General features: G+C 45.2%; 1 pseudogene; it reads left to right on the plus strand.

Annotated features, from left to right (window-relative positions):
- Positions 1-939: 939 nt before the first annotated feature.
- On the plus strand, positions 940-2157 carry LOC146042907 (Y-box-binding protein 1 pseudogene; annotated as a pseudogene).
- The last annotated feature ends 20731 nt before the right edge of the window (positions 2158-22888 follow it).

Genomic DNA, 22888 nt, shown 5'->3' on the forward strand with positions numbered 1-22888 from the left:
AGGATGAAGGAGTCAGAGGACAATGCCGCGACATGGGTGATGGTAAGTAATCGTAATGGGGATGGGGTAGAGGCTGGTGGGGTGCTGGCACGGGGTGCTGGCTTCCGGAGATATGGCACTGTGCCGCTGGGGGCCCGGACTGTAGGTCAGTCCCGGGTCCCAACATTTCTAGTGGTGGCCATGACAGGGCTGGTAGGAGCTGATTGGTTGGCTGTTTATCACTCTCCATGTTATCACTTTTGAAGCGTAGTGCTTCAGGCCTTGTAATGCAAAAATATTGTTTCAGAGATCCGCGCCACAGGACTGCAGCAGCATATACACCAGGGATTACCAATCCCACAACACAATCTCCAATTAGAAAATGATGAATACACTTGCGCTGTCCCAAGGTGGGCTTGACTGGTCTTTCCAAGATGAAACTCGGCAGACGCTTCTCAAATATAAAAACAGAGATAAGGCAGCAACAGTCAGTGGTTATCCCAATATTCAAACACCTTAGGGGATGTCACCCTCTACAACTGACCTCTCTGCAGGGCCCTATAGGCACGTAAAGGTATCTTTAACTGGAAATGTCCACTCTTTCAATCTTATTAGATTAGGGCTCACCTTAAAGCTGTGCCCTATGGGCCTTAAAAGGTTTCTTTCACAACGATCAGTTGGGAGACATCCCAATCATCAAGATCCAAGGTGATAAAAAAACTTTTATTCAGGTCACAGCAGGTGCAAATTATCCAAGTACCATAAAAGGATAACAATAAAAATTCTTTAAAAAATTCTAAAAAGTCCATACACTGTGGGGATCCAAAGGAACCAGTCCTCCACTTCTCACTCACCCGGGTTAGAGACGAGAGTGGGTGTCCACCAGATGAAAAAAGTTGACACTGGAACCCCAAAAGTGCTCAGACGATATTCCTCCTAAAGGCAGTTTGATTGGTAGTGGGAGCGGAGAGTGGACAGCAGGGAGCTTGAAGGCAGCAGCCCCCCACCGCCGGCCTGAGTTACCATCAACACCCGGGGAAGGAAACAAACGTGCCACCGCCGGCCCGAGTCACCACCTCTGAAGGCAACCAGAGTCGTCATTACCACCACGCAGCCATAATCACCATGAGCAGCGACGTTGAAACGCCGCAGCAGCCAGCCGCCCTGGAGAGCAAGTCCGGCCCGGAACCGGTGGCTACCGTGGGGAGAAGAAAGTCATCGCAACCAAGGTTTTGGGCACTGTCAAATGGTTTAATGGGTGTAATGGATATGGATTTATAAACAGGAATGACACCAAGGAAGATGTGTTTGTACACCAGACTGCCATCAAGAAGAACAATCCAAGAAAGTATCTTCGCAGTGTGGGAGATGGGGAGACAGTAGAGTTTGATGTAGTTGAAGGAGAGAAGGGTGCAGAGGCAGCTAATGTAACTGGCCCAGATGGTGTACCTGTCCAAGGCAGCAAATATGCAGCAGATCGCAATTATTATCGGAGCTATCCACGCCACAGAGGTCCTCCGCGTAATTACCAGCAAAACTACCAAAACAGTGAAGGTGGTGATAAGCCAGAAGAAGTTGAGAGTGCACCAGAAGGAGAGGGTGCTAATCAACAAAGGCCTTACCGGAGGCGTCGTTATCCACCGTACTACTTAAGAAGACCATATGGACGCAGGCAACAATATCCCAATGCCCCAGTACAGGGTGAAGTGGTGGAGGGAGCAGACAGCCAAGGAGTAGGAGAACAAGGCAGACCAGTAAGACAGAACATGTACAGAGGGTTCAGACCACGATTCCGCAGAGGACCAGCTCGTCAGAGGCAACCCAGAGAAGACGGGAATGAAGAAGACAAAGAAAATCAGGGGGATGGAACCCAGAGTCAACAACCACCTCAACGCCGGTACCGCCGCAACTTTAACTACAGACGCAGACGCCCAGAAAACCCTAAACCACAAGATGGTAAAGAGACCAAGGCAGCCCGAAACATCAGCAGAAAACACGTCCGCTCCCGAGGCTGAGCAGGGCGGGGCTGAGGAAATACCGGCTTACCACCTCTACCACCATCCGGTTTTGTCATCATATAAAACAAGATTTGAAAGGTTAGGAGGAATATCGTCTGAGCACTTTTGGGGTTCCATTGTCAACTTTTTTCATCTGGTGGACACCCACTCTCGTCTCTAACCCGGGTGAGTGAGAGGTGGAGGACTGGTTCCTTTGGATCCCCACAGTGTATGGACTTTTTAGAATTTTTTAAGGAATTTTTATTGTTATCCTTTTATGGTACTTGGATAATTTGCACCTGCTGTGACCTGAATAAAAGTTTTTTTATCACCCCGGATCTTGATGATTGGGATGTCTACCGACTGATCGTTGTGAAAGAAACCTTTCAAGGCCCATAGGGCACAGCTTTAAGGTGAGCCCTAATCTAATAAGATTGAAAGAGTGGACATTTCCAGTTAAAGATACCTTTACGTGCCTATAGGGCCCTGCAGAGAGGTCAGTTGTAGAGGGTGACATCCCCTAAGGTGTTTGAATATTGGGATAACCACTGACTGTTGCTGCCTTATCTCTGTTTTTATATTTGAGAAGCGTCTGCCGAGTTTCATCTTGGAAAGACAAGTCAAGCCCACCTTGGGACAGCGCAAGTGTATTCATCATTTTCTAATTGGACTTCAGGCCTTCTAGTTTAAGCCCACAGATCACAGAACACAATTGCTCTAAGAGTTATACTGCCAGCTGAATGTAAAGTCATCTCTAAAAACTGGTTTAATTTATAAACTAAAATGACGTTACAGATAAGGAAGCCTAAATGGCCTATTTTTAATGCCTGATCGCTACATGTTTGCCATTGGCACCTGCAACAAGAGGATTTAACTGAGCTTTCAATTCACTACAACAAATCACATGTCCTTGACCAAGATGGTGGTGTCTATTACTTGAATAGATCAGCATGTTTGTTACTTCATGGAGCCTACACGATTGGGACATGGGTGCTGCTATCTTGCCCAGAGACAGCTTATTGTGGTTCATCCAATACTAATCCTGAATTCCACCACATAAGTTGTCCTTCCAATCTGCAGCCAGGGCGCCCTATTTAAGTCTCCAGACCCCTCTTTCGTTACCAGGGCAACTTCTGATAATCCTGCTTGTTCACCCTCACCACAGATTTCAGAGTCTGGTGCTACAGAATTGCTACCAGTTGTTACTGCATTCATTTCAACATGTTCCAACATGTGCTGCTGCATTTTCCATTCACTGCACTAAAAAGCCTAAGCTTTTTCTTTTGTGGAGATGCGCAACAAAGCCCAGCTGGTTTCTGTTGTAAGAGTGCACTACAAGCACAGTCTGTTTCTGTGAACAGTGCAATAGTAGGGCTACATTTTCTAAGATGGGCATTCTATTGACGATGGGATGTTGCCCATAACAAGCAATCTGATTCTACTATTTATTTATTTAGCACCTTCTAGAAGATAATAGATAGAATTTTAATATTTGCTATGGGCAAAATTTCATCCATAAAACACCCATCTTAGTAGATTTACCTCCTAGTCTCAGTCTGTTCCTGCTGTAGAAATTATCTACAAACTCAGCCTGCTCCTGAGGTGATCATGCACTACAGATCCTAGCCTATTCCTGCTGTCTTCTTCAGCTTGTACATTGTTCTATTGCATTCTAAATGAGGGCTAGCCACAGTATCCTCTTTGTGTGGGTTATCATTTTCCTGCTCATCCTAACTCTTCTGTGCCTGCATCATTGAGTCTTGGTTTATGGATTCTTTCATCCACTACTTTGTACTACTGTATATTGAGAAACCACCAATGCCTAGGCAGTCCGCTGATCACCAGGTACAGTATACTACAGTTCTTAGAGCTTCTTTATATCATGCTTCATCTGTGGTGACATAATCTCAGGCATATATAGCACAGTAACTCAGAATATCAAACCAACATCTTTGGACACTTCAACATCTGTACTAATAATATTCACCAGACCGCGGGTGAACATAGACTGTTGCTGTGTCTTTCAACCTGTAGCTTGTGAATAATATATCTAATTCTAACGAATTAGAACTTGCTCACTCCTCCCAGTTTTCTCCATACACCCTACAGCTGTAAAAATACCTTGGTCCCTGCCACAAATCCAAACCAATGACAGATTCTGACACACAAGGATCTGTTTCTTGATATATACACATTATGAACTATAACATCTATTAATCATCCCTCACTAAAAAGACTGTTAGCCCGACCCAACATTTGTTCTTCATTAGCTTAGATTTACCATACATGCTACAGCTGCACCAATATCCATTTTGCATGAAGTTTTTGTGAGTTTTTATACTTTGCATGCATCAGCATAAGCAAGAATAAGCAACGTCCAGTGCTGCGGTTGTCTCGCTTGGATCACTGATGATCCGCCTGACCCGCAGCATCTGCGAGTACGGAAGTCCTCAGCGTAAGGGTAAAGGATGACAGCTATAATGCAATAACACAGAATTGAGGTCAGTCTCCTTGACGTGCAGTCCAGTCTCAATCAGCCCATTGAGCAATCTGATCTCCACATCAAGGAAACAGACCAGTGACCTGCTCGTGACAAAAGTGAATTGAACCTCATGTCCTGTTCTATTGTGTAGTTCTAAAGTGTCTACCAGACCTTGTAAAATGTGTTTAAATATATGTTTCAACAAAGGTTAATAAATATCAAGCTAATATAATAAACAATATAATATGATGCGAGATTACTAAGTCTAGTGAAGTAACAGTATTTAAATTTTTGTATGTAGTTTTACAAAAATATATGTTGATGAACACTGGACACCTGTGAACGTGCTGGCCGGCCTCAACCCGCAGGTGCGTGGTGTGAAGCATGGGGAGGCAGCTCTAATACCTGATTGGTGAAGGTGTGTCTTAGTATGTTCATAAATCTGCACTGTTCACTGTGATATGTTGTTCCCTGACGACGGCCTCTGACCGAAACATGTTGGAATAAAGAGCTTTGACTGCCAACTTTCTACGAATTTATATATATATATATATATATATATATATATATACTGTATATACACATTCATACACATTCTTTGTTTCACCACAAACAGCGCCAGGCTCCTAGTCTGGTTTGACCCTTGTGGTCCATCCAGTCATTTGCATGGACAGTTAGAGCAGAACAGTTAGCAATTTGCATGTGCAGAATAGATCTTCAGATGACCATGTCTGTGTTCTAATAGTGTTTTTTTTTTTCATATAAGTTACAATATACATGTAGGATAATCATACATAGTCAAATATAGTTTTCTTGAAACCATCTACATAGGTAAGCAGCAATATAATTGGATAAGGTAATGAACAGATAGTAGCAATGAACCTATAAATGATTATGTACAGAATAAGCCTCAATTAGGGTCAGTTTTCCAAAAGTACACAGAGAACATAAAGTGTTCTCTGTTATCTGTTTCATGCAATATTTGCATATAGCTGACTGCCTAATATAATTGGCAAGGGCAAATGTAAAAATCAAGTGTAATGAAAGTATTAAGTGAGTCATTTTGACAGGTTCATAAATCATTAAGCCAATGTAAGAATTTGCAGAACAAGAAAAATGAAATACATTACATGACCAAAAACAACATTTACATTTATTAATGGACCCATATATTATAAAAAAAAACATCACTGACATAACATAAATAAACTATCATTTTAATTACAAATTGGGCAGTGAAGCTACACTTATAGGGCCCGATTCAGGCCTGTTTGCTAGGCTACATATACTCGCAGCCTAGCGAATAGGTCAGTGCTGCCTGACGCCCGCCGAACCCTTCCCTCGCTGCCTACACCGCCTGCATCCCCTCGCTAGCCTGCAAGGGGATGTGTACGAGAACACATCCCCTCGCATGTGGCCGAAGGAGAGAGAAATCATTTGATGGTCGCCGCCCATCGAATGATTTTTCTGTGCATACGAAAAGGGGTGAGGACACTATTTAACCTGGGCAGAAAGGTCAGTAAGGTACAGGTTGAGTATCCCTTATCCGAATATCCGTTATCTGAATTATTCAGAAAACCATACATTCCAGAAAGTGAAAAAAATCATTTGTTTTGCTAAAACCTTACTGGGGACATCTGTAACAGCACTACTGAGGACATTATATGTAATTGGCAATATATATGTGTGCAAGACAATGATTGGCATTCAAATTCAGTATCTGAGATACTGTAGTACACACAGGGGTACTTGTTTAGTTTCACGGCGGCAGCGTCTCAGTCGCAACAGCGTCTGTGTCCCCTTGCGGGACTCACTTCGCTCGCCACGCTATCTAAAATCAACTCCATGCCAACGTGGATAGTGGGGGTATGACTATTGACGTTGGCATGGACTTTATTTTAGATTGTTTTCCGAGCGCCGAACCCGGAAGTAGCGGGCGGCCATGCTGCCACCGGGAAACTAAACAAATACCCACACATTTTGTTTTGTGTTTTGAAACCTTGTTTTTTGAACAAATACAATATCTTTGTGTGTATTTCATGTGGTGGATGTTGTGTTTATACAGCATAAATACAAGATACTTCAAAATACATAATTGAAATATTAAAATATTCTGAAATATGGAATAATCCATTATTCAAAAATCTCCTGGTCCTGAGCATTTTGGATACTCAACCTGTATTAGTAAATATAAATGTGATGGGGCATAGAAAAAGAGGAGAGAGAAAAGAGGATGGGGAGAGAGAAAACAATAAAGGGAAAGAGATGGGGTGGGTGGAAAAAAAGAGAGGAGGACAGAAGTGAGAGAGAGGGGTGAGACAGGATGAGGTAACAGAGTGAGAGGGGGTTAGGTAAGAGGAGGTATTGTGACAGGGAGTAAGGTAAAGGTGAAGAGGAGAGGGTGAGGAGGCTGGTCTCATTCTCACGAGGATCGGAGCATCTCCCATTCACTGATCCCCACTGCATTCACTGCTCTCCTGCTCCCCGGCGCCAGCAGCTGGTGTTCTCCAGCACCTTGGTGCTGGGCCATCGGTTCTCTCCTGCTTCCCAGTGCCAGTTGCCAGTGCTCCCCTGCACTCGCTGCTTGTGATCTCCTGATCTCGTGTTGGGGGTCATGGCACATGAACTTGGAGGCTCCTGGCAGGTCAGGCCCCTTATGCATTTAAAAGTAAATGTGCCAAAATAGAGTCCACCAGAATGAAAAGATTTTTGGTGGGCTGTATGATACAGTGACCCAACAATTTTGGTCAAGTGTCAGGAGGATGAAAAGTGATAGGGAATATACAGTCAGAATGTGATTGGATAGGAGAGGTTTATAAAGGTTATGTGGATCTGATATCCCGAAGAGGTGAGTTTTCAATGAACGCTTTAAGGATTGGAGACTGGAGGAGAGTATTGTTGTGCATGGGAGGGCAAGGGTATGTGCAGCATGAAGAAAGTCCTGCAATCATACGTGTGGATGAGAGAAGTAGATCTTGTCGCAAAAAGGTCGAGTTGGAAGAAATGTCAAGATAAGAGAATACAGTAGATGTACATTGATGAGTTTGGTTTATGGCCTAGTGTGTGACCTACTGTAAGTATGGCACTAGGGCAGGGCTGCATCTTGGGGAGCTAGGTGGTCACATGCCCTAGGTGCTGAATGTGATACCAGCACGTGCATGCCAGGGGAGGCAGAGCAGAGCCCAATTACTGTCTTGCCCCAGGTGTTGAAGATCCTAGGTTCAGCTCTGCTATGGCTAGTTAAGGGACAATTCTGACATTTAGTCCATGAAAAGTGTTTGTTTCTAGATGACTACTTCCTTCCATATTGATCTGAATTGCTTTTTCCTCTATTTATTATTCCAGGCATACACAGTGCAGCACCCATCTTCTCAACTTAAATAATATAATGATTTACACTTAAGGGCATTTGACTTTCCAAACATACCTGATGTATTTTAAAAGAAATATATATTTTTATAAAGACTGTAATTGCACAAAATAAGGTCTTTATATCATGTGCTCAAGTGAAGTAGAATTTGAGTGTTTCAGAAAAATAGATTACCTTTCCTCGAGAGGAAGGATGTGTCCTGATGATAAGGCTTCCAATCAGCTATTGACTGTGTAGATTTACAATTTGATAATAGGTCATTTAAATGTATGGCTATCATTCCAATAGTTGCAAATAAATATAGTGGTAGACACGAAAAGTTATTTGCAAGTGCTATTATTAAAAATATTTTCTTTGCACATTTTAATTCACATTTGTCTTGCTATTTGATTTGTGAATTTTTAATGATACTTTTTACTTTATGATTAAACTTTGATTCATTATTATGGAGAGCCTTAACTTAGGGTCTTTTAAATATCCCCTCCTTAAAATTGGAAATATATGTGTCAGTAGTTTGCCAAACTCTAAAAGCTATTTATAAATTACAATGTCATAGTACTAGATGTTTCATTTCAATATAATTTATAAAAATTTATAGTAGTGATAGCACCTTCATGACAAGTGTACTCTAGGTATTCTCAGTTCAGCCACTTTTGGAGTGTTAATATGTTCTATCTTCAATATATGTTGTTTTAATCGGATTAAAACAACATTTTTTCCACCGCATAAGAAGTCTGGGTTTTAAATCAGAGAGGGTACTCACCAGCACAGCAGGTAAAATTGTTTTTTAATCATAGGAATGAATTGGCATGGTACACATTTCAACTCCAGAGGGCCGTTGTCATGCGGATTCCTGGACAATATATATATATATATATATATATATATATATATATATATATAAAAACATGGTTTTGTCCAGCCAAGAAGGAATTTGCCAGACGGAGTGTGAACCAGAATAAGGCCCATAATGTGTACACATTTGGGGGGGGGGGGGAGCACAAAATGGTACTTGTTTCCTAGCACGGCCACACCGATATCAATCTTGTCAGTCTTGAGCATCGCGTCGCATCGGTGGTTTTTTTGTATGATAACGATGCTCCCGACCGATAAGATACCCCCGATATACTTATGTACTCACGATGTATTTTTTTCGCGTCGGTTTTCATATCGGCATCTTGTTGATTGAGTCGGGGCCCTTTCAATTGTGTACCCCCGACCGACGCGATACTACCGATTTACTTCTTTTCTCACGATCTTTCTATTAAATCGCGTCGGTCGCGTCGCATGTTTAAGTAAAACCCCCCGATGCTCACGATGCACACGATTTTCATCTGTCCCATTGGCCCAACGATTTTCCCGCTGTTTAGGCCCTTTTTAATAGGCACAATTAATCTATATAGTCCAACCCCCTATAAAATCTACCTAGTAACATATGTTTTAATGTGTTGGAGTGTGTGTTTCTATGTCAATATGAAATCTTCCCTCTGTAATCTGCTCAGTTACAGCATCAATGTCAATATTTACTGTGATAGTCCAGCCCCTTACTTTGACAGCCCCTTCTGTTATTTTTTCCCCTACTGCCTTTGTGGGTTTGTCTCGGTAGGAGTGAGACGTGTATTCAGTTGCTGGTGATTTCTTGGCTGATTGATCCTTTGTTGGTGATATCTCCCTGATTGATCTTGTGCTTTGAATACTATTTGCTGTTGATCCTGAGCCTTGTGCTGCGGATTGCTGCTGTTCCAGTGGATTATTGCTGATCCTGATTATTCTGCGATTGATTTCTGCTGATCCTGACCCTGAGCCGTGCTGATCGTTAGTCCTGAGCTGTGGATTGGTCTGCTGTGGAGTGCTCTGTGGGTGATTTCAAGACCTCTGAGATGGCTGAGGTGAATATGTTCTCACTGCCTACAAGTGAGGAGGAGGCAGTGGCGTTTCTGCAGCGCCATCATCTGCTGCCATCAGAGGCTACATGCGACAATGGTCATCCGATGCGGCTGAATTTGAAGGAGACCATGTGGCGCTGTAACGTGAGGGACTGCCGTTTGAAGAGGAGTCTGAGAGCAGGACTGTTCTTTCCTGGCTGTCGTTTGCCTTTCGTAACGCTGGTCCGCTTCATATTTTCCTGGGTGCAGGAATATACCAGCATTGACTACTGCGAGAAGAATTTGTCCCTCTCTAAGAAGACGGCTGTCCTGTACAATAAGTACATGAGGGAGGCCTGCCTGCTGGACCTCATGGTGCAGCCGCAGCGCCGGATCGGAGGTCCCGGCATGATCGTTGAGGTGGATGAGACCCTCTTCGTCAAAAGGCAGGCCAATGTTGGCCGAGTTTTGCCTCAGCAATGGGTATTTGGTGGCATATGCAGAGAAACAGGGCAGTGTTTCGCCACCAAGGTTGCCACTCGGGACGCCAACACCCTCATGCAAGCTATCCTGCAGTTTGTGGAGCCGGGGTCTCATGTGTACACCGATTGCTGGAGAGCGTACAGCACGGCCCAGCTGAATGCTGCAGGATATGAGCATGCCCAGGTCAATCACCGTTATAACTTTGTTGACCCTACAACAGGGGTTCACACCCAGAATGTGGAAAGGATGTGGGGGGCATGCAAGTGGCGGAATAAACGCCACAGGGGCACCGCCAGGCATATGCTCCAGAGTTATCTTGAAGAATTCATGTGGCGGAAGAGCCTGGGACAAGAGAACCCTTTTGCCCGCATACTAATTGCCCTGACTTTATTGCCCAAGGACTCTTGAGATTTACCCCCATTTCTGTTTCCCCCATTAATGCTCATGTGATATGTTTTGTTTGCCATTAATTATATACAGTTTTTCTATTTTCATTTGAAAAGTAAAATTTCAAAAATGCTTTTAAAACACTTGTGTTTCTTGTCTCAGGTGAATGATTTGTGATGGATGAATGCTATGGAGTCACACCACCACTATCCAAATAATTTTTGGAGTGTAGTGGAGTACTAAGTCAAAATCGTGGTAAGTGCAGCAAACCCCAAGAAGCGTGTGTGGGTTATTAACATTATAATTTGCATAGGCTTCTGGGGCTTGGGGCCCTCACCATGGTTTGGACACAGAGAACCACTTTTTTTAAGCATACTAAGCATGATCAACTTTAAGTTGACATGTTTAGTCGACATGTCGACATGATACACATGTTGACATGTTTAAAAGCATATCGCGTCGGCCGCAATGTACTGTGAGCTTAACAGCTCAATGCTGCCGACCGACGTGACATGTACTTGATTAAGCACTATATAGTGCTTAATACTGATCTTAACATGTCCGTCGCGTCGGGGCCGTTTTACAATGGCTCAGACCGACGCGATCGATCAGTATAAGCACTATACAGTGCTTAATACTGTTCTTAACATGTCCGTCGCGTCGGGAGCATTTTACAATGGCTCCGACCGACGCGACCGATCAGTATAAGCACTATACAGTGCTTAATACTGTTCTTAACATGTCCGTCGCGTCAGGAGCATTTTACAATGGCTCCGACCGACGCGACCGATCAATTGCGAAGTAACTCCCCGTATTACGCGCTACACCGTCAATATACAAAGAAATATCGCGTCGGTCGGTCTTATGCATTGTCGTGCGAGCGCAGCGAGCCACCGAGCCCGAAGCGTGGCGAGCGCAGCGAGCCCCGCGAGGGGACGCGGATACCTTCACAGGTAAGCGAGTCCCTTCGCGGGCTTCATAGGTGTCCACATCACCACGGACACCTGTGAAGCCCGCGAGGGGACGCGCTTACCTGTGAAGGTATCCGCGTCCCCTCGCGGGGCTCGCTGCGCTCGCCACGCTTCGGGCTCGGTGGCTCGCTGCGCTCGCCACACTATTATATTCTCAACTCCACGCCGACGTGGATAGTAGGGCATGAAAAGGTCGGAGGACGCGTACCGCCGCCCCTCGCGGGGCTCGCTGCGCTCGCCACGCTTCGGGTTCACGTGGATAGTGGGGGTGGATTTGTATGTCATTCCATTTTGATTATTGATGTTTTTTTTATTTGTTTTGTGGAATTGCAGTTGCGGTTATCGTTGAATAAAAGCCTGAAAAGTTTCTAGTGAATTCTCAATTTTTGCACGGAATAATGTAAGTTGTGCTTAAATTGTGCTTCAAATTAATTTGTTAATGTACCCAAAATGACTTTTTTTCACAGTGTACCACCCCCACTATCCACGTGAACCCGAAGCGTGGCGAGCGCAGCGAGCCCCGCGAGGGGCGGCGGTACGCGTCCTCCGACCTTTTCATGCCCTACTATCCACGTCGGCGTGGAGTTGAGAATATAATAGTGTGGCGAGCGCAGCGAGCCACCGAGCCCGAAGCGTGGCGAGCGCAGCGAGCCCCGCGAGGGGACGCGGATACCTTCACAGGTAAGCGCGTCCCTTCGCGGGCTTCATAGGTGTCCACATCACCACGGACACCTGTGAAGCCCGCGAGGGGACGCGCTTACCTGTGAAGGTATCCGCGTCCCCTCGCGGGGCTCGCTGCGCTCGCCACGCTTCGGGCTCGGTGGCTCGCTGCGCTCGCCACACTATTATATTCTCAACTCCACGCCGACGTGGATAGTAGGGCATGAAAAGGTCGGAGGACGCGTACCGCCGCCCCTCGCGGGGCTCGCTGCGCTCGCCACGCTTCGGGTTCACGTGGATAGTGGGGGTGGATTTGTATGTCATTCCATTTTGATTATTGATGTTTTTTTTATTTGTTTTGTGGAATTGCAGTTGCGGTTATCGTTGAATAAAAGCCTGAAAAGTTTCTAGTGAATTCTCAATTTTTGCACGGAATAATGTAAGTAGTGCTTAAATTGTGCTTCTAATTAATTTGTTAATGTACCCAAAATGACTTTTTTTCACAGTGTACCACCCCCACTATCCACGTGAACCCGAAGCGTGGCGAGCGCAGCGAGCCCCGCGAGGGGCGGCGGTACGCGTCCTCCGACCTTTTCATGCCCTACTATCCACGTCGGCGTGGAGTTGAGAATATAATAGTGTGGCGAGCGCAGCGAGCCACCGAGCCCGAAGCGTGGCGAGCACAGCGAGCCCCGCGAGGGGACGCGGATACCTTCACAGGTAAGCGCGTCCCTTCGCGGGCTTCATAGGTGTCCACATCACCACGGACACCTGTGAAGCCCGCGAGGGGACGCGCTTACCTGTGAAGGTATCCGCGTCCCCTCGCGGGGCTCGCTGCGCTCGCCACGCTTCGGGCTCGGTGGCTCGCTGCGCTCGCCACACTATTATATTCTCAACTCCACGCCGACGTGGATAGTAGGGCATGAAAAGGTCGGAGGACGCGTACCGCCGCCCCTCGCGGGGCTCGCTTCGCTCGCCACGCTTCGGGTTCACGTGGATAGTGGGGGTGGATTTGTATGTCATTCCATTTTGATTATTGATGTTTTTTTTATTTGTTTTGTGGAATTGCAGTTGCGGTTATCGTTGAATAAAAGCCTGAAAAGTTTCTAGTGAATTCTCAATTTTTGCACGGAATAATGTAAGTTGTGCTTAAATTGTGCTTCTAATTAATTTGTTAATGTACCCAAAATGACTTTTTTTCACAGTGTACCACCCCCACTATCCACGTGAACCCGAAGCGTGGCGAGCGCAGCGAGCCCCGCGAGGGGCGGCGGTACGCGTCCTCCGACCTTTTCATGCCCTACTATCCACGTCGGCGTGGAGTTGAGAATATAATAGTGTGGCGAGCGCAGCGTGGCGAGCGCAGCGAGCCCCGCGAGGGGACGCGGATACCTTCACAGGTAAGCGAGTCCCTTCGCGGGCTTCACAGGTGTCCGTGGTGATGTGGACACTTGTGAAGCCCGCGAAGGGACGCGTTTACCTGTGAAGGTATTTGCGTCCCCTCGCGGGGCTCACTGCGCTTGCAACGCTTTGGGTGCGTGTGGATAGTGGAGGGACACAAATATATAATTACTTCTGTTGTCAAATGTGGTGTAAATTGCATTTATTATATCATATGCTATCAATATCTCAGATAAAAGCTTTGTTTTTTTTGCGGATTCTATTTCAGTTTGATTGTGATTTTTTGGCCCTTTAAGGGAATTAGTTTAAAACTCTTTTTTTTTTACACCTGCTACTGACTGAGGTAAATATTAGTGGTTTTTTTGTAGTGTGTTAATGAATAACAGTGCAGTGCGTTCATTTTAATAGTGTAAACCTAATTGTTTTTTTTTTTTTACAGAATGGCCCGTCAGGTTGATACAGTAAGAACCTCATGAAGAAGTTGATCGATCTCTACAAAGAGAATAGATGTCTGTGGCGACAAGATCACATAGATTTTCACAACCAGGCAAAGAGGAATGAGGCCTTTGGGAAGATCTCGGCCTACGCTATGAGACGTGTCCCTAATGCAGACGTCACGTGGGTCCGAAAGAAGTTCACTAATATGCGGACAGTGCTGGTGAAGGAGCACAATCGGGTCCAGCAGTCGCGATCTTCAGGAACTGACCCTGCAGATGTGTACCAGCCAAAGTTGTGGTACTATGACCGTATGCTCTTTATTGTGGAGGAGCAAGGAAGGAGGGAAGCAGAGGGAGCTGCTACGGATGAAGACTCTTCATCCAGTGCACAGGAGAGTGCTGACGTAGTAGTTCCCTCTGAGTCGTCGCAGCAGGGTGAGTCGTTGTCGGAGGTGGCGCCTCCTGTGGTGGCGAGCACCTCATCAGCTCCCCCCAGGAGGCGTAGAAGGAGACGGGCGACAAGACCTGCTGCTACCGGCCAGGAATATTGCTGCCCATACAAGGAGGAAGCAGTAAACAATCCCCCAGATGATTGCAAAATGTTTACGAATCATGTGTGCGCAGAAATGCGAAAGTGGAAGGGATCAACACAACACCACTTTAAGCGTGTGCTGTATGGCCTGATGTTGCAGGCAGCAGAGGATGATATCTGTGCTGACTGCAACGGAACGTCATGCCGCAATGCGCACAGACAGCCACCACGCCCACACCCACATCACCCCCCCATGTTCAGTGCGCCGGTTGCTCCTCCGCCTGCCCCTTACTATGCGCCGGGACCCCCTATGCCACCTCCCACTGATCCCTCGACTTTGCCTGGTGCTGTGTACTCCGCATTGCGGAATGTGCAGCCCTCCACCCCAGGCGAAGAGCGTTATTCAAATTATTAATTTGGCTAATTTGACTTTTAATTTATAATTTGGCAGCAATGTTCTTGTTTCTCTTCCTTTCTGAGTACTCTATAATAATGAGTTTTTAGTCATGTACTACAATTTTGGTTGGTGAACGTTGCAGTGCGGTCTTCCTGAATTTTGCGATGGCTGTACTAGTTTTGCTCCTTCACTAACCACTGTTCTGCATATTTGTAACTTCTTTCGGATTCATGTGATTGTTTGCATTAGTGGGCACTGTTTTGTAGTGTGCCGTGATCTTCCCACGCCTCATTTCAATTTGCCTGGTTGTGATAGCCAGGCATCTATTCTCTTTGTACTGATCGATCAACTTCTTCTGAGTTTGTATTTTGTGTGTGTCAACTGTAAAAAATTGTGAAAAACCAAAAAAAAAAAAATGACATTCATATTGTTAAAAAAGAAAAAAAAAAAAATGACAAAAAATATACCAAAAATGACATTTATATTGTTAAAAAATAAAAAATTAAAAAAGACAAAAAAAAACAAAAAAGAAAAAAGAAAAAAAACATAATATTTTTATTTATTGCTTTTTTTGTATGTAATGTTCTAAAAAATGTTTCCGTAAAATAAAAATAAAGGAAAAAAATAAAAATGTTTTCAATACGTTTTAAAAAAATAAACTAAAAAAAAAAAAAACTTTTCAATAAAAGTGTTTAAATCTATTATCATGTGTCGTGTTATTTATTATTTCAGGTGTAAATGTGTGTTTAAATTTGAAGCAGCCATGTGAAACCATGAGATGGGTGCTTGCAATAGAAAATATTGCGTCGCTCGCATCGGGGCCATTGAATAATGACATTCAGTGCTCCCGATGGGACCGATAGTTGAGGTGTAGTTAAAAATAGGGTGCAACTTGTAAATGTGGGTGTAAATGTGGGTTTCAATTGGAAGCAGCCATGTAAAACCATAAAATGGGTGCTTGCAATAAAAAACATTTCGTCGCTCGCGTCAGGGGCATTGAATACTGACATTCAGTGCTCCCGATGGGACCGATAGTTGAGGTGTAGTTAAAAATAGGGTGCAACTTGTAAATCTGGGTGTAAATGTGGGGTTCAATTGGAAGCAGCCATGTAAAACCATAAAATGGGTGCTTGCAATAAAAAAAATCGTGTCGGTCGCGTCGGGGGCATTGAATACTGACATTTAGTGCTCCCGATGGGACCGATATATGGTAAAACACCCGATATCGTTGAATTCTTCAATTATCGCGTCGGTCGCGTCGGGGACAATAAATCCTGTCATTTAGTGCTCCCGATGGGACCGATATCTTGTAATCCACCCGATTTCAGGAAAATCTTCAATTATCGCGTCGGTCGTGTCGCGGTAATTGAAGCATGGTACACGATACACGGGATTACAAAAAATCAAGAGAATCGCGTCCGTCGGGGGTGATCGCGGCCCTTAAAGTGCACTAAATAAGAGCCGCGACCACTCCCGATTGTGGCCGTGCTAGGAAACAAGTACCCACAAAATTTGCGTCACTGCCCTAAATCTGACGGCTAGCATAGCTCCAACTGCTGTGGAACTGCATATCCCAGCATACACAGCATAATGGTACCCTGCCACAATTTTGCTCTTAGGGCTTATGTAGTTCCGCAACAGCTGGAGAGCTGTAATAATGGGTTCTTTATAAGTCTGAAGTACAGAATTTCATTGCACTATGTATGAGGAAGATTATACTGTTGTTACGTGCTCATTATACCTGCTTTACAGGCTGCACACACTCATTTTAAAATGAAGCAATCCCTTCTAGACATTGGCCCTTATTCAGATCTGATCGCAGTACAAATTTGATCTCAAAATGGGCAAAATCATTTGCACTGCAGGTGGGGCAGATGTAACATGTATAGAGAGAGTTAGATATGGGTGGAGTGTGTTGAAACCCAAATCTAAATTGCAGTGTAAAAATAATGCAGACAGTACTTACCCTGCACAGAAACAAAATAACTCCCCTAAATCTAACTCTCTCTGCACATGTTACATCTGACCCACCTGCAGTACTCATGGTTTTGCCCATTTTGAGAATAAATTTGTACTGCAATCAGATCTGAATAAGGGCCATTGTGTGTTTGCCCCATTAGAGAACATACTTTTGTTACAGGAGTGTTCAGCTTAAACCAGCAGAATTGAGCACCAATGAATAGTGATGAAGGGACGGTAGATAAGTCTTTGTTGATTATGACTTTAAGCAATTTTTTACTGGGGATCATTCCTCGTCAATCTCAACTGTGCTTTCCCAAATATAATTCCTCAAATTAGTATGTGCAATGGTCCTATGCATTCATGTAATAGTTAATTATACCCCTTTCACATTGCAATCCCGGGTTGGACCAGGCTCAGTACCTTATTTAACGCTTGGTTCGATGTGTCGACAGTAAAAAGACTGACAATTATTCAACACCAAAAATGTTGACATGCATTAGGTCAACACAAGCAAAAGGTCAACATGGAAAAGGTCGACACGAGTTTTTTTTTTTTTCTCATTTTTTAACATGTCTATGTCAACAAATGTCGACATGGACACTGTATTAGTGTACCATGTCCGCGTGCATGGCTTGCTGCTCTCCCCATGCTTTGTGCATGGTGCATTGCTGCCCTCTGCAAACTAGTATATTCCCACTTCATGTCCACTGGGATGGTAAAGTATGAACAAGTCCTTTTTTCCTAAAAAATCCTGTGAAAAACGCATGTCAACTCTTTTCATGTCGACCTTTTCCATGTCAACCTTTTGCTTGTATCGATTATGTCTATGTTGATTAATACCTGATGACCTTTATAGTGTGTCAACATTTGGCCTGTCGACCAATAGTGTTCGACCTAATAACTATCGATCTTTTGTTAATAAACAAAACCTCAAAATACAATACCTTTTTTCCTAAAAAATCCTGTGAAAAACGCATGTCAACTCTTTTCATGTCGATCTTTTCCATGTCAACCTTTTGCTTGTATCGATTATGTCTATGTTGACTAATACCTGATGACCTTTATGGTGTGTCAACATTTGGCCTGTTGACCAATAGACAGTGCTTGCAGGATCCACAGTGCAAGCACTGTCTATCTCTGCGGGCGATAGCTAAATACGAGACCGTGCATAGCCATCGCCTTGGCCATACACAACGCATGATCCGTGCTTCATTTCTAAGCGATCTAGTCAGATTGGATAGAAATGGGCTTAAAATTGCCCCATGTGTATGTTCCTGCATACTGCATTAGTGGTATATTTATGGCTTGTACTGTATATGTGTCTCACTGATCTGTAATTAGATTAATGATATTACAGATACAAACTTAATTTCCTATTCTTGCTGTTTAAGTCTGAACTAAGCAAGACGGAAATATTATATAAAACAATCTAATTCTCCTGCAGTGTCCTCTAGTGAACATTTCAGAAACAACAACCTGTGTTCTTAAGCACGGATTTTGCAGATAAATGTTACATACATTACAGACACAGTTCCAATACTATTAGAATACAGGTTTTTAAAAATGAATATACAGTAAAACTTTTTCTAGGCTGTAATGATGTAGGTGTGAGTTAGTCCATTTGTAGATTGTGTAGATTTAAAATTATTTGCAAAGAAATACACTTTATAGTTGTCAGTGTATATTCGCCATTATGGCCGCTAATCGCCGCAAACCTGCGTGCAAACGCAACGGATATAGGAGACACTTATCAGACACAAAACAGAGTATTATCAACAACACACAAGGATATAGGAAACCCCTATCAGAGAAGGACTGTGACACCAATACTTGCTTTCTAATGCTGTAGGTTGAACCAGCGGCACAGCTTTTGCTTAGGGCAATGCAATATACTGTCAAGTACAAAGAAACATAGCCACAATCAATATACATACATAATACGCAAGCGCTCCCAGGCCTGGTCCTCAGTCAATCTTAGCAAGATGACCTCCTGAGGAAGGTGTGTGTCTTAGGCCTGGAGCACTGCTCTTTTATACAATAGTTCAAAAGGTAAAACAATAGGGAAAGTATGCTCTTCTTCCATTGGTCCGGGGGTGGGACATATCCAGTACACTGGGGTTTATTGGTCAGCTCAAATGGTGGGCGATGCCTGAATCTTAAGATGAGGTTACAGTTGTTTATTTCTGGGTTCTCCACCCCAAAACTAGTCAAACCCACCACATTATCATACAGTAATATACACAAATCTAATATTGTTAATAACTTGTTGCTGCAATAAGTGACAATATTCTCACAACCACTAGATTACTGCTTATAAATTAATGAACATTTTGAACCCAAGAATGATGCTCTAATGCGGCCCCATTTCCTCCCAGCGTGTCCAGCTGGATAATTTGGTCACCATGTATTAGAAGTGTATGAGACTTGCTGACCAGATGGCTGAAGTCTATATGTAGGAGGAAATATATTTTATATATTTGAAATATCCCCATTATTACATATTCTCAATGTCTTAAATATCAATGTCTTATTTGGATGTCATCTTCTTAACTCACTCCAAGGTCTCCAGGGTGCAGATCTTGGTGGTAGTAGCAAATATTCAAACGAGATCAAACATTGTTTACTTGATTACACAATCAGGCATTTGCCTATTCTTGGATTTTTGTATGGTGTATTGTATTGTTATTTGTTCTGACCTATAGTGTACATAGGCAAATCTAGGGGGTGGTCCGGGGGTGCACTGGACCACCCATTAGACAGCCACCCGCACACAATTTAAAGCAATGACAGCCGGGCAGAGAGAGCTGTATGCTGCCCGTCTGTATATGTTGAATTGGTGCACATGTCTCCCAGAGGCTCGGCAGCAGAAGCTTCAGCGGCAGCCCGCAGGCTGCTTTGTTTGTCCCCCTGTGCCTCCTGTCCCCTGTGTAGGCGGTCCCTGTTCTCCCCCGCGCACTGTATCAGCGCATCCTGTCATGTGTTGGTGTCAGCGTGGCTTTGCCTGAGGGTCAGGGAAGCCCGCGTGCCAAGTATAGTGTGAGTGAGGACAGCACCACAGTACACAGCATGTCCTGACCTGAGGCAGCCATCCCCGCCATCCCCGCCAAGAGCTGCCCTGTAAATGCTCCTGGACCCTGAGGTCTTATTGGCTCGCGGTCCAGCGTAGAAGAGCAACCGACAGGACGGGCTAAGGTGAGCGGTGCAGGACGGTATGAGAGAGTCAGCCCACCCAAACTTTGGCCCTTATTCTGGTTGGTGCGGTCGAGCCGCATATGCGGCTCCGACCGCACCAGACGAATCCCCGCCTACAAGACGGATCGGCACGGCCGTCCGTACACGGAAGGCTGCCGATCCGCATGAAAATGGCGGGGCGTACGCCTCCACCATGTTGGGAGCTGCCCCCTGCATTCGATGGTCGATGACCATCGAAGGCAGGGCCGCACGCTCCCCCCGCTCACGCAAGCTTAGAGCACACGGACAATCGTCTGTGTGAAAGCTTGTATTGGGGCGGGCAGCTGACATCCGGCGATGTCAGCTTTCCGCCCCCATCACTGGCGTCATAGCCTCATTACCATGCATACGCCCCGCGTTTGCATGGGAACGCCCATGAAACGCTGGGCGTATACATAGGGTAATGAGGCTATTAAGCCCCTCACACCCCTATACGCCCCCTTTGCGGCGTCTAAATTTTTTACTCGGCGAATTCCCCTGCACATGCGCAGAGTGACCTCTGCGCATGTGCAGAGTGTAAACATCGGCGGTACGGCCGCACGCGGGCCGTACCGCTCAGATCAAAATAAGGGCCTTAGTGACCTGTACCTCTGGGCGCACCCGCACGGAGAGACCGCTGTTGGCGTCGCTGGGCCAGCATAAGGTGCGGCAGCACACAGGCAGCAAGGGGACATGGGAGTCGGCCACACCACCAGCAGGACATACCTGGCCGAACCAAGAGAAGTGGGCAGTGACCATGGTTCAGTCCAATCCCTCTAGGCAACGAGCATAAAGCCCCCGTGGCACTGAGCTTAAAGCCCCTAGCATCAAGCAAGAACCCCCTAGCAATGAGCATGTAGGTAAGTTGCACTTACTGTATGCATCAAATATGTAATGGGCATTACATTGTTATATAGTATGTAATGGGCATCATGATGTGTGGCACAATGTGTAAGGGGCGTTATGAACTTATGTGTAATTGGCATTACGGCGTGTGACTTTATGTGTAATGGGTATTATGGAGTTTGCTAAAATGTGTAATGAGCATTATGTGTTGTGGTATAATGTGTAATAGCACACCCCCTTTTTTGTGATGTCACGCCTCCATTCCATGAGACCACACCCCCTTTTCCCCACGCTGACCTCCTATTACCATATTTCTAGATTTGTCTAAGATAGTGTATACAATCAAAGACTAGTATCTGATTGACACCACAAATGAGTCTTGTTTGTCGTTAACAATAGAAGCATACAAAAGCTATTTAAACTTAAATAGCAGTGCAGATATTGGTATTATTTCTCAAATGCAAGTTGTCTATAGATAAGTTGATGGACTGGGAGTGGGGAATATACTATATGAATGTGTTATTAGGAAGTAATTTTGTGACAATTCTGTGTGAATGCGTATGTTACCGTATTGATTCATACCATGTGCTAATATGCAAGGCTTCATGAGCCAATGTACGCAGCATCCGGGTCTGCACACGCACTGCTGGTACGCAACCGCACAGAGGCCACTCTGATACATGTGGCTATAATATTTTTGACTTCCACACCCACTATACCCTACACTACATCCATGATCCCTCTAGAACCTACACTACATCCATGACCCTTCTATACCTACCACTACATCCCTGATCCCTCTATACCCTACACTAAATCCCTGACCCCTTTATACCCACCACTACATCCCTGATCCTTCTATACCCTACATCCCTAACCCTTCTAGAAGCTACACTATATCACTGACCCATGCTGTGAATACAGTGTCAACCTAAAGTTGATGAAGGTTAGTTTTAGGGGGGATTTTAGGGTTTAGGCTGCGGGAGGGGAGATTAGGTTTAAGTAGAGGTTAGGGAAGGGAGGCTGGGGTTAAGCAACAACATGAGAGGGTTAGGGTAAGGCTGCCGGAGGGACAGTTAGGATTAGGCTATGGGAGGTGATGGTAAGGTTAGGCTGCGAGAGGGGAGGGTTAGGCTGCTGGAGGGGAGCTGAGGGTTAGGCTGCGGGAGAGGAGGGATAGGATTAGGCTGCAGGAGAGGAAGGTTTAGCTGCAGGAGGGGAGGGATATGATTAGGCTGCCGGTGGAGACGTTGAGGATTAGGCTAGGGGCTAGGTTAGGGGAGGTGATGTTAGGGTTAGGATGCATGATGGGAGGGTTAGGGTTAAGCTACTAAAGCCTGGGTTAGGATAAGGGAGGGAGCTGGACAGGAGGTTAGGATTAGGCTGCTGTAGGGGTGGGATAGACTGTGGGAAGGCAGGGTTTGGGTTAGTCTATGGGAGGGGAGGATTAGGCAGCAGAAGGGGAGGTCAGGATTAGTCTATGGGAGGGCAGGGTTTGGGTTAGGCGAGGGGAGGGTTAGGCTGTGGGAGGGAGATTGTTGGGGTTGAGATTGTAGCAGGGGAGGGTTAGGGTTAGCAGTAGACCCAGCATCATCTCCCTCTACCCCCATAAGTACAGCTGGCCTCCTGTACTCCCCAGCATGGTCACAATCGATGCCTCCCTGCAGTTCAGCCTGCCTCTTGTACTTTTTCTTCCCTGCTACCCGGGGGCAGGCACAGGTGATGTCTCCCTGTACAGCCAGCCACATCTTAATCACCCTCCCTGCTGCGATCAAAGTGCAGGGATGCATCCCAGCAGCATAGCCATCACCTCCACTCACCTTGAATGAGGCAGTAGTCTGAGGCATGCGTACCCATCATGGTCCCTGGTAATGTCAATGAGTCCCTGTAGCTGGTGGTGATGTGCTGT

This window comes from Crinia signifera, chromosome 1, assembly GCF_055691185.1.
Source record: "Crinia signifera chromosome 1, ASM5569118v1, whole genome shotgun sequence".
NCBI lineage: Eukaryota > Metazoa > Chordata > Amphibia > Anura > Myobatrachidae > Crinia > Crinia signifera.